Genomic DNA, 12528 nt, shown 5'->3' with positions numbered 1-12528 from the left:
GGAATCAAGTTATGGACGTTTGATGGCCATATGATAGAGAGAAATTTCAGCATAGCCAGGTGCGCGACGCGGGTTGATTCCGGATTAGTCTGGGCAAAGTTTCGGATACCCGGGCGGACAACCAAAAAACAAAAATAATAGAGAGCAATTTCAGTACTCCTCGTCCCAAATTTGCAAGCAACCCCCTTGGACCTCATCATCATCATCAACATCATCAAACTCTGATGTCCACGGGCAACCATACCCATATCCTTCATTTTTTTTTTTTTTTTTTTTTTTTAAAGTGTAAGTGAAAGAATTCAAACTTGAAAATTTTCACTTTCATTCCCTCCCTCGAACCATCTGATCCATTCTTCCTCCCAAACTTTGGCTTTCATGAAGTCACAGTTTGTAAAAGAATAATTCAAAATCTTACAAACTAAGATCCACTTGAATTTGTTATCCAAATTCCAACCCAATCAACAATCAAGCCTCGAAGGAGAGGGGTGGGATGAGTGGAAGGAATGAGAGAGGCAGAACCATTCTATCTTCCCATACTATCTCTCAACTTTGATTGTCCTTCTTTTCCAATCTGTGTGCTACCTGTTTGTCTTCCAAAATTTCCGTGGGTTTCATGGCAGGGAGATGTGATTGCAAAATTTGATTTGAAACTTAGGAAAAAATGTCTTGTTATATCTCCTTATCTATTGCCAAAATTCAAGAAATTTATTTTTATGTTCAAGTTATGAAGTTATCTAGAACTAGTTGGGAATCCATGGTAATAGAAGACTTAAACACAGTGAAAAAGGAGGGGCAGAGGAAAAAGAACAAGGTGAAGACAATTGAAACTAAGGAAAGAAGGAGGGGATACGAGGAGAACAAAAATACTGCAAAGAAGGGGAAAAGATTAAAAATTCGGGCTATATACAATTTAGCAAAGTTAAAGGAGCCTTTTGTAATAATAATAGAAACTTTTTATGATAAGTGACCCTAAGTTGTTGGGAACAAACAAAAAGTGAAGCCCATTTTGATGAGTTCAGACCCTATAATCAGTTTGATTTGCCCGTTTGGCATATTAATCGTTTTACTCTTGTGCAATTCTCACCTTAATTGGTAAGAAAGGATTATTATAAGGTGATCATAAAGTCTCTGACTCAATTATCAAACTTTCTCTGCCTCACTTTTCATTTGTAGACTATAGAGACCCATATTGGATACAACTCTTAGTTCTTGTTTTGATAATCTAATTTAATACTTAATTTTAATAGATTCAGATCTTAACATATTTAGACCGTTTGATAATAATTGAACATCTGAATTAATTAAGTAGCACTGAATTTTCTAGACAAAACTTGCTTCCAAAATTAAGTGATAAGTTATTCATTTATTATTAAATGTAATATGCACTCAAATGTATTAGATTTAGTATTTAATAATTCAAAAATTTAATGGATTTAGATTTTAGATTCCACACTTTAGTTTTATCAAATGTACCTTTACAGTTTCACTTGAACCTGAAAGAAGAAGAAGTAAAAGCGAAGAAAAAATAAGAACAAGAAAGAGAAGCATAGGAGCTTGGTGGGCAAAAGAAACAATTTTCTTTTGATTTTTGTTAACCCTCTAGTTCTTCCTTCTACCAGATAAAAAGGACAAGTTCATCCAAAACGAGTTTGATGACATGCAAGCAAGAAGGGCGATCCTAAAAACACAATAACAAGAACCACAGCTGACAAGAACCTAATTTGCATGGCTTTGTAAATAAACAATTTATGAACATGGTGCTGGCATAGAAAATGACGTTATAAACCATAATCTCAAAAGGCAAGAGTTGGAAAACAACATGTCAAGTAATTAAGGAATGCCAACTGCCTATATTCTCGTTGTCAAAACATATTACTCATTGCATAATTACGTTTTTCGACTACATTCAAGCTAATCAAAGACCAATCAACCGGCAAGGTGTGTTTTGGAGATAAAGAAATGAAGAAATTTAAGGGCATTAAACAAATATATATATATATATATATATATATAGTTTTGGTAAGTAAAACTAGTTATGGGCTTCATGATAATTAAAAGAATTGCATGGTCTTAATGTAGCATTTGATTGAAATTAAAAATTTCGATATATTCCTTTTAGTCCTTGGGAAATTTTGAAGATTTTCATTGAAAGTCATTCTTTCACTCCCAAAATTTTGTTGAATGGCTATTGTCCCCCTCTACCTAGCTTTTGATTGATAGGTTGCAATTTTATCATTTATTTTATTATTAATTTTCCCTATTACCTGACCTGACGTGAATTAATTATTAGATTCTACTCACTTTTGACAATTCACATTTATTTGAGAGAGTTGATCGAAAACATCATAACAAGTGTCAATTTAGCAATCATTAGGAAAGAGTTCGAGTAGCAGACATCCAGAGCATTTTTTGAACAAGAAGGTGCGACCCTTTTTGGTAAGTTGCGGAAGACAGCATTGGAAAAGAAAAAAAGGAACGAAGGACTGGAGTCTTCAGTCTCTTGATGGGGGGCGCCGCACAGCAGCCGTAGGGCATTAGAGTAGCAATTAGAATTAGGAACAGAGGATAAGCACTACTTTTAGTTTTAGCTTTTGGATTTTTCCTTTTTTGTCTTCTTGTGATTTTCTTCCTGCGAATGTCTAGACCAAAGAAAACAATGGGTCATACTTTGTAGTCTTGGCTTTTCTTTCCCAATTCGGACGAATTGAATCATCGAAACTGGAGACAATGTCTGCTACTGTCCCTTCAGCTTTGTGTGGGTCTTTCGCATCCGGGATGAGCTAAATCCCCTTTTCTAGTCGAGAAATAACGGATGTTTTGATTCGTCTAAAAATTATGAAATTGATTTAATTTTATTTTTTTCTCTTATTTATTGGTATCTGCATATTCTTTGATTACAGTGCTTACGATTGTTCAATTAATTGATTTTCTTGGATCCTGATAATTAGTTAATTGGGTAATCTATTGTCAATTAGGGCATTTAAATCCGTAATTGTTTAATTGCCTTGAAATAGTGACAATTGGCATGATTGGATTTGTGTCAAGGAAATACGCGGGCTAACATAAAATAACCCTGGTAATGTGTTATTTGATTAGAATATGGCTCCTCTAATACGTAAGGCAATTGGAAAATTAAATCTTACGGGCGTAACTAGGATTATTTCCTAATTAGAGCAGTGATTAACGGGCGTATCTTAATCACCGACACAGTAAGGAGGGGTTGACTGTCATCTCTTGTTTGGTAGTTATAACCTATTTATTGATAAATAATTGGAATTGCCTTTGTTTCGATGATCAATTAGGTGCACCATTGCTGAAGTTATTTCTTGGCTAGAGCCTTAGTTATCATTCATTTGATTTTAGTAACTTGTTATTTAATTTTTAATAGTTTCTTAGATTTTATTTGAATTTATTTGATTGTCATCTTCTGCACAAAAACACCCCCTTTGTTACTGTGGATTTGAAAAGAAACAGTTTCTCCCAATCCCTGTGGATTCGACCCTGCTTACCACTATTTACAAAAATTAACTTTAGTTGAGTAGGTTTTTATTATTGCACAGGCTGACACCCTGTCATTGATTTACATAAAATCTTAACAGTTACTCATCTTGCAATATTTTTGACCTTGCGATATGGTAAATTGATTTATAAAATTCAACTAGCTATTAACTGCTTTAGTTTTACATATTGAATTGGCAAAAATAATTTATTAAGTCAAGAAAATTTTCATTAAATCCAAACTGCACATAGCATACAATTAATTATTGCATTGTAATGCATTTTTTATTTTTCAAATTTAATATTTAAGTACTTTGTTCTACATACATATGATTTTTTTTATATGTAAAATCTAAACTAATAAAAGTGTATATTTATAAAAATTCCTTCCATAAACATATAAAACTAAGATTTACACCTAATTAGCAATGTTAATTGTGTACTTCCAATTTGCACTGAGAATGTGATTGCTTTTCAAAATTTGATGCCATGGAATAATCAAGTTATAAAATTTTCCCTCAGGATTTTAAGAACGAGAAAGTAGAGAAATAATTACTTATCTTAATAAGTACTTCATTGCATATTTTGATGTCATAATGAATATATAACTTACTTATCATATTTCATACACTTAAGTTTACTATTGTTTTGTTAAAATAATCTATTAACAAAGAATAAAAATTTGAGCAAAATTTTTTTACTTTGAGATGCAATTAGACACATGGCATGAAGAAAAAGCAAAATCAAACCATAATTATGAAATTACACGCTTAAATTGACAATTTTCTATGCATATCAGTGCATCCCCTAATAAAGAAATCTTGGTTCTGTCACTGTTCACTTCAAGTATTCTACAAATCAAATATCATGTATCAAAGGTTTTACCATATCTTGTCAATTTAGCTAGTTTCTTCATCACTTAGTTGGCATGGCTGCCCTTCAGCCATCGGCTGAGGGGCAAAGGTCTCCTACGGAAAAAAAGTCCTTTTCTCAACTTTTCTCACAGCCTGCTACATCACCTATCAAAATTCAGCATATGTCTGTTTACAAGGGTGAAGCTGCGGTTATTTTTTCCAGAGAAGATGTGGACAAACTTGCGGCACCGTTTAGATGGACTTTGGTTGGAAAATTTTCTCATGGAAGACCTTCATTGGAGGATACTCGCAAATTCTTTTCTTCACTAAATCTCAAAGACCAAGTTTCCATTGGTTTGATGGATTATAGACATGTTTTGATTAAGTGCACCGCTGAAGTAGATTTCAACAGGATTTGGATGAGAGGGATTTGGCAATTGGGTAAATACCCGATGCGTGTATTCCGATGGACCAGGGAGTTTCATGTTCATAAAGAGTCATCTCTGGCTCCAGTTTGGGTAGATCTTCCTAACTTACCTATTCATTATTTTGATAAACATTCTTTGTTCTCCATACTTTCTCCAGTAGGAAGACCTTTGTTCTTGGATTCGGCAACGGCTGCTGGGACACGACCTAGTGTGGCCAGGGTCTGTGTGGAAATTGATGTATCGAAGCAAGTTGTACCAAGGGTCTGGATAGCTGTTGAAGGAGAATCAGGTTTTTGGCAAAAGATAGTACCAGAGAATCTGCCGTCATACTGTTCTTATTGCTGGAGATTAGGTCATTTATCTGTCGACTGCAAGAAAAATTTGACTGAGCCTCGATCCAAGCGGCTGCAACATGGTTTAAGTTCACAAATCCACAAGGACTCAATGCTAGTAACTAAACAAATGCATTTTACTAATGGGAAAGATACTGATGAAGTGCCAGTTCCTGGTATGATTGAGGATGAAGGGACATCAGCAGATGCAAGGGGGAATAATGTACGATCTGTCCAGCTCGAAAATAAAAGCAAATTAATGGATACTGATGTCGGTTTACAAACACAAAATGGCGTGGATGACATTGAAGGAAACACAACAGCCGATACAATGAAGCCTCCTTTATCTGTTCAACAAGCCATTGATGCAGAAATACTAGTGACACAACATGGAGATACTGATGTGGGATTACAAGAACAAACATTGGATGCTGTGGGGCAAGCACAACCTATTTCGGATGATGGTTTGGAAAACATTACCCAAAATCATGATTGTGAAGGGTCCCAGCTGGTCTTGGACACTTCTTTGACAGATTTACAGCAGCAAAGGGCCGAAACAAATGGCATGGCCGACAATCAAATACCTTACAATTTCAACAACAATGATTGTGAAGGGTCCCAGCTGGTATTGGATACTTCTTTGACAGATTTACAGCAGCAAAGGGCCGAAACAAATGGAATGGCCGACAATCAAATAACTTACAATTTCAACAGCAATGATCGTGAGGAGTCCAAATCAATTGCAAAGCAATACTATGAAGCTGCTGCTGCTCAACATCACAAGGCCGAAACCAATGCAATTAGCAATCTTTATGTTGATTTGGGTGGGGACCAGCTGGACAACTTCACTTCCAATATGCCGAATGTAGTCATATTGCCAACTGGTGTTGGCGCTTTATCTCCACGCCTGGTTGAAGCTCGTGACAAGTCCTTGGATCCATCATTAAATCCGTTAAATATTGACCAATCTGTTGTTGACGTCAATAATGGCCGACAAACAAGAGGCAAAGGTGTGCGGATTATTGTGCCATCTGATAGACAATTACGGTCCACAACATCTTTCCAAAACTCATTCCAGGTTCTTTCTAATGATTAGTGGTATTTTTTGGAATATTAGAGGGGTAGCTAAATCCCCTAATTTAAGAAGAATGATTAAATTGGTAAGATTTCATCGTGTTCAATTTGCTGTGATTTGTGAACCAAAATTAGATGTGTCTAAAGTTGAGTCCATCCGTCTAAGGTTATCATTTGATCATGCCTTTGTTAATCTTTCTGGTGATATTTGGGTTTTTTATAGAAGCCCTTTTGCATGTTCCATTGTGGGTAATTCGGATCAACACATTTCAATACATGTTCAGTCTTCATTCTTATCTAGTCCAATTATCATGTCGTTTGTCCATGCTAAGTGTTCAGTCGAGGAGCGTCGAGATTTATGGTGCAATTTATTAAATGATAAACCAATCTCTCTTCCTTGGTGTATTGGGGGTGACTTTAATGTCATCTTAGCTGCTCATGAAAAAAGTGGTGGTCGTCCATTCACAATATCGGAGGGGGTGGATTTCATGTCTTTCATGGAGGAGGCTGGGGTTTTTGATATAGGCTTTTCTGGAGCTAGTTTCACCTGGTCTAATAATCGGAGAGGTAGAGCCAGAGTTTCAAAGAGGTTGGATAGGTTTCTAATTAATGGGTCGTGCTTGGAAATTTCAGATGTAATTTCTGTGATTCACTTGGCAAGACATCCTTCAGATCATGCACCGTTGAAGATTTCTTTTGCGGATCAATCAGACAATAAGCCGCGGCCTTTCCGTTTCTTGAATATATGGACTACCAAACCCGAACTCTTGGAGGTTATTCGACAAGCTTGGAATCAAGATGTGGTTGGTTCTCCATTACGTGTACTATGCTCCAAATTATTGGCAACGAGGAGGGCTATTCAAGTATGGAATAAACAACATTTTGGAAATATATTTGATGCTGTGCGATCTGCGGAATTGGCAGTCCAACGGGCAGAACAAGTTGTGGATCAAAATGCCTCCGAGGAATTTCATGTTCAGCTTAGCAAGGCTCAGGCGGAATTACGTCATGCACTATCAATTGAAGAACAATTCTGGAGCCAAAAGGCCAGAATAAAATGGCTTGCAAAGGGAGATCGTAATTCAAGGTATTTTCATGCGGTTGTTAAGCAGAGACGAGCTCAAGGAAGGATACACCGTATCAAAAATTCCAATGGTATTTGGGTGGAGACGAATGCTGAAATAGTATCTGAAGCAATAACATACTTCTCAGATATTTTCACAACGCCCACTTTACAGTCTTCTACTGATTTGCTGCATTTAATTCCGCCTATGATCTCGGAAAACGACAATGACAAATTGGAGAAATTACCCTCGATTGAGGAGGTCTATCGAGTTGTGAGATCAATGGATGGAGATAGTGCTGCGGGCCCAGATGGATTCTCTGGCAAATTCTTTACATTTGCATGGGAAGTTGTCGCCCAAGATGTTCATAATGCTATAATCAGCTTTTTCTGTGGGGCAGAGTTACCTCGCTTCATCACTTCTACCTCTATTGTGTTAATTCCCAAGACGGCAAATCCTCAGGATTTCTCTCAATTTAGGCCAATCAGTCTTTGTAATTTCTTCAACAAGCTAATATCCCGGATTTTAGCAGATAGAGTGGCTTCTATATTGCCAAAAATTATTTCTCCCCAGCAAACAGGATTTGTGAAGGGACGTAATATAACAGACAATTTTCTTTTAGCTCAAGAGATAGTATCGGGCATTGGAAAAAAGAATAGAGCTGGAAATGTGGCAATGAAGCTAGACATGTCTAAGGCATATGACCGGGTGGCATGGGATCATATTATTGGTGTTCTACGAAGATTTGGTTTTGGGGAAATATTCATTGATCTTGTATGGCGATTGATTTCTAATGTTTGGTTTTCGGTCATTATAAATGGGTCATCCCATGGTTTCTTTAAATCTTCAAAAGGACTACGTCAGGGTGACCCTTTATCGCCTGCATTATTCATTATAGGAGCTGAGGTTTTGTCTAGAGGTTTGAATAATCTTGCCTTGCACTCGGGATTTGTTCCACATGCATGCCCTTCTATAACACATTTGGCATTTGCGGACGATGTCCTCATATTTGCAAATGGATCTTCACATTCTTTAAAGGCCATCATGCAGGTGCTACAGATGTATCAAAGGTGTTCGGGACAGTTGATAAATGTACAAAAAAGTTGTTACTTGGTTCATCCATCCTTGTCTCTTGCTAGAAGAAGGGTGATTGAACGTATCACAAGTTTTACCTGCCATTCATTTCCGATACGTTATTTAGGATTCCCTCTCTACTACGGAAGGTGTAAAACATCATATTTTGGGGAAGTATGTCAGTCTATCCTGGGGAGGATTATGACATGGAAATCAAGGTTGCTTTCATTTGGAGGTAAGATAGTTCTAATCAAACATGTATTAGCATCAATGCCATTGCATCTGCTCTCAGCATCAATTATCCCAGCTAAAGTTTTTAGAACTATAGAAAATGCTTTGTCGACCTTCCTTTGGAGGTCATCATCCGACATGTCAAAATATCACTGGATACGGTGGTCTCGGATGTGTTATCCAGTTGAGGAGGGAGGAGTCGGCTTTAGAAGACTTCAGGACGTCTACAGAGCATTTTCATTCAAGCTTTGGTGGAATTTCAGAAAGGGGATGTCGTTATGGTCTCAATTTATGAAAGCAAAGTACTGTAGACAAAAACATCCCTGTCAGGTAGAAATCAAAGCAACGGACTCGGCACTCTGGAAAAGGATGGTGAATGTGAGTCGACAAGTGGAACTTTCTATGCTATGGGTGGTCAAAGATGGAGCTTGTCATTTTTGGTACGACAATTGGTTGGGTAATGGTGCATTATTCCTCCAAGCGACGGTTATCCCAAACTTATCATTTAGTAACTTTATCAGTAATGGACATTGGGATACGAGTCAGTTATGTCAGTCACTGCCAAGTCAAATGGTGACCTCCATTTTAAACCACCCAGTCCCCGAAGAGGGGGGTGAAGCGGAAGTCATATGGATGCCTACTTCTTCCGGAAATTTCTCTCTAGCTTCAGCCTTTCGGGATATTAGGCAAGCCCGTAACACGTCAATGGTGTTTGATAGAATTTGGCATCCTTGTCTTCCTTTGAAAGTTTCTTTCTTCATGTTAAGACTTTTGCTGGGGAGACTGCCAATACCCGACAGTTTACGTAACATTGGTTTCCATCTTCCATCAAAGTGTTTTTGTTGTCCATTGCCATCTGAGGAATCAATTGAACATTTATTTTCAAATGGCAATATAGCATCAACAATTTGGAATTATTTTGGAGCTGCATGTGGATTCGATTTGTCAGCGTCATCTTTGAGACTCCGCATAGTGGGTTGGTGGTTGAAATCATACGATTCTGAGATACGTCGGTTTATTGGACGGGTTCTTCCCTGTCTTGTGTGTTGGCATATCTGGAAGGCAAGAAATAAAGCAATGTTTGACGATGTTCAGATGAGGTCGATTGCCATTTGTCATGCCATTTTCTCCGAAATCCAATCCATGGTGGGAATTTATTTAAAAAAACCTCTCCGAGTACCATCTTTTTATCATTTGTATGACTGGCCTAATTCATCGGAGGTTGGGTTTACATATAAACTTGTACGATGGGAAACAAAGGAATCTGGTCGGCTCACACTTAATACGGATGGATGTTCTAAAGGTAATCCAGGAGTGGGTGCAGGCGGTGGAGTTCTTCGGGAGTCAAATGGTCTACCTTTGATTGGTTTCTCGGCATATTTTGGGGAAACGACATGTCTCCTTGCAGAAGCTCGTGCCCTCCTTATTGGTCTCCAAATCAGTGCACATAGGGGTTTTTTGAATCTCAATGTGCAATCTGATTCGCTGTTATTAATTGGAATTCTCCAGCATCGCATTCATTGTCCTTGGTACATTAGACGGGTTATTAGGCAGATTTGGCAGATCATGGAAGATCCAGATCGATTTTCCCACTGTTACAGAGAAGCAAACACAGTGGCTGATGTGCTGTCCAACGAGGGCGTATCTCATCCACAGCAGCAACTCAGGATATATGAGACATTTAATACATTTCCACCTATGGCTCGTGGAGCAATTCGTCTGGATAAGCTAGGAATGCCTTCAATTAGGAAAATTAGGCTTGTGTAATAGTTTGATTTCTTATCTAATTAATAAAAGAACTACTTTAAAAAAAAAAAAAAAAAAAAAATGGGCAGCACCCGTTAGAAAAACCCATTAAATATTTGGATTTATCTAATAGGTGCTAATTGGACACTCATTAAGATATATTTCAACTGTTATATTTTTGAAAATATAAAATTAATTAGAGAAAGTAAATAAATATACAAGAGAGAGTAGGTAAAATTAAATAGAGAAAGTATATAAATGCAAGAAAAGTCGATAATTGTTAGTATGCATATATACATGATAGATTAGGTGAATTTTATATGTGTTAACAACTGCTCAATCATTAGAAAAATCCTAAATAATTTACACAAATTTAATTAGTTGAACACTTTTATACTAACATGGATTTTTCTATTCTCCGTCCATGAGATACAAGATTGGAAAACCTAAAAATGGAGAAAAAAAAGGACAATATGAAAACCTTAAAATTATTGTCGACCACTTAAACTGTCAGAAAATATTTCCTTTTTTCTCAAAAAAAGTTTGATATGGTGTCTAAATTCACTATATATATATAGTAACTTGAGACACAAAATGATGATCCCACACATATGAATAGACGTGCCTAAGAAAAGGCCAAACTAGACAGATGTAAGCACTAATTTTGGGGCGTTGTTGGAAATAATTCAACAATAATTAAGCTTCTAAATGAAGTAACAAGCTTTAGATTATTAGATTCATCAGGCTTGTATTGTCTGACTAATGATTGAGATGTTGTACCTAAGTAACTGAAGTTTCTTGATTGACACCAAGAGCTTTAAATCGATCAATTAACTCCGTGATTTCTCTTGCTCTTTCGTATCTGAAAGTACATACATACAACAGTATTGGGGAATCAAGATACATATATATGAACCAGACAAGACTAAGTTGTGTGTTTTAGATTGATTTGAAAAGTTATATATCATTAAGAAAGCGAACCATGGCTTGCAAGACAATGGACACAAGTATAGCTCAGCAAATTTCGACTATCTAACTCGAACTCTCAAATCCTCTCCTTAATCCCTTTGTCCGTGTCTTTACAAGTCTTTTAACTCTTGAGATGTTCCATAAAACCAAAAAGTCTAAAAGGTTTGCATGCCGAAAAGGCACTCTCACTGTCTAGCAGAGCTTTGTGCTGGCCGTAAAGTCGCCAAATGTGCCGCCGCACTGGTTAAATAAATGCACCTGCATGCTGCCCATACTTGTGCATAAAAATGGCGGGTTTTTGCTACATTTAGAGGCAGCACCTCGGCTTCCCCGTGCTGGTATCTCTAGCCTAGCCTGTGGCTCCCCCGCATCTCCTGGATTTGGAGCTTCTCCGGCTTGAATTTTATCCAGTTGTGTAATTCATATAACATTCACTGTAAACGGATACAATTTTGATGAAGCGTAAACTTACGACTAAGTTAGTATAAAACTCATGATTATACTAAAAATATATTGGTTTATGCCAAACTTTCATCAATTTACATGACCGAACAAGACGGAAGTTTAGTTTCTCCCACACTAGAAAATTAGGTATACTATGTATTCCCTCTCTTTCATTATTAATGTTATATATGTTCACTTTTTGGATGTTTCATAATAAGGGTCATTCTCTAAAAGTCAATATAACATTTTATTAGTTTTTCCACTTTGCTATTTGAAAAAAAAAATAGCTTTTTCCACCTATCAATGCATTCCTTATACTTCTAAAGTTTGAATTTGAGGATCATATTGTAAAATCACCCAAATCCACTTCATCGAAATAAAATGATCATAGGTTCCCTTAAAAAGTTGGGACCAATTTGAATGATGAGTTTTTTAAATGTTTGTATAAAGTTTTGCTATAACTTATTATAAAATTTGTAGAAATTTTTTTTGAGATGTGTAAAACTTTTTTTTTCCTTTCATTTTCTTTTCTTTCCTCTCCTCTTCTTTTTCCCCTACCTTGTCGCTACTTTTCCTCCTCCTTCCCTCCTTACTATCTGCCGTCGTCGCCAGCACCTTCGCCGATGACTGGCAATGGCACTAGTAGTCCTGAGAGAGAGAGAGAGAGAGAGAGAGAGAGAGAGAGAGAGAGAGAGAGAGAGAGAGAGAGAGAGAGAGAGAGAGAGGTGGCTGCCGGCATCAACGCCGAAGTTGCTGGTCAGTGATGGAGGTATTGGCCAGCGACGGTGGACTGAGGTGGGACAGGAAGAAGAAA

Source organism: Coffea arabica, chromosome 6e, assembly GCF_036785885.1.
Source record: "Coffea arabica cultivar ET-39 chromosome 6e, Coffea Arabica ET-39 HiFi, whole genome shotgun sequence".
Taxonomy (NCBI): Eukaryota; Viridiplantae; Streptophyta; class Magnoliopsida; order Gentianales; family Rubiaceae; genus Coffea; species Coffea arabica.
This window is presented reverse-complemented; position numbering follows the sequence as displayed.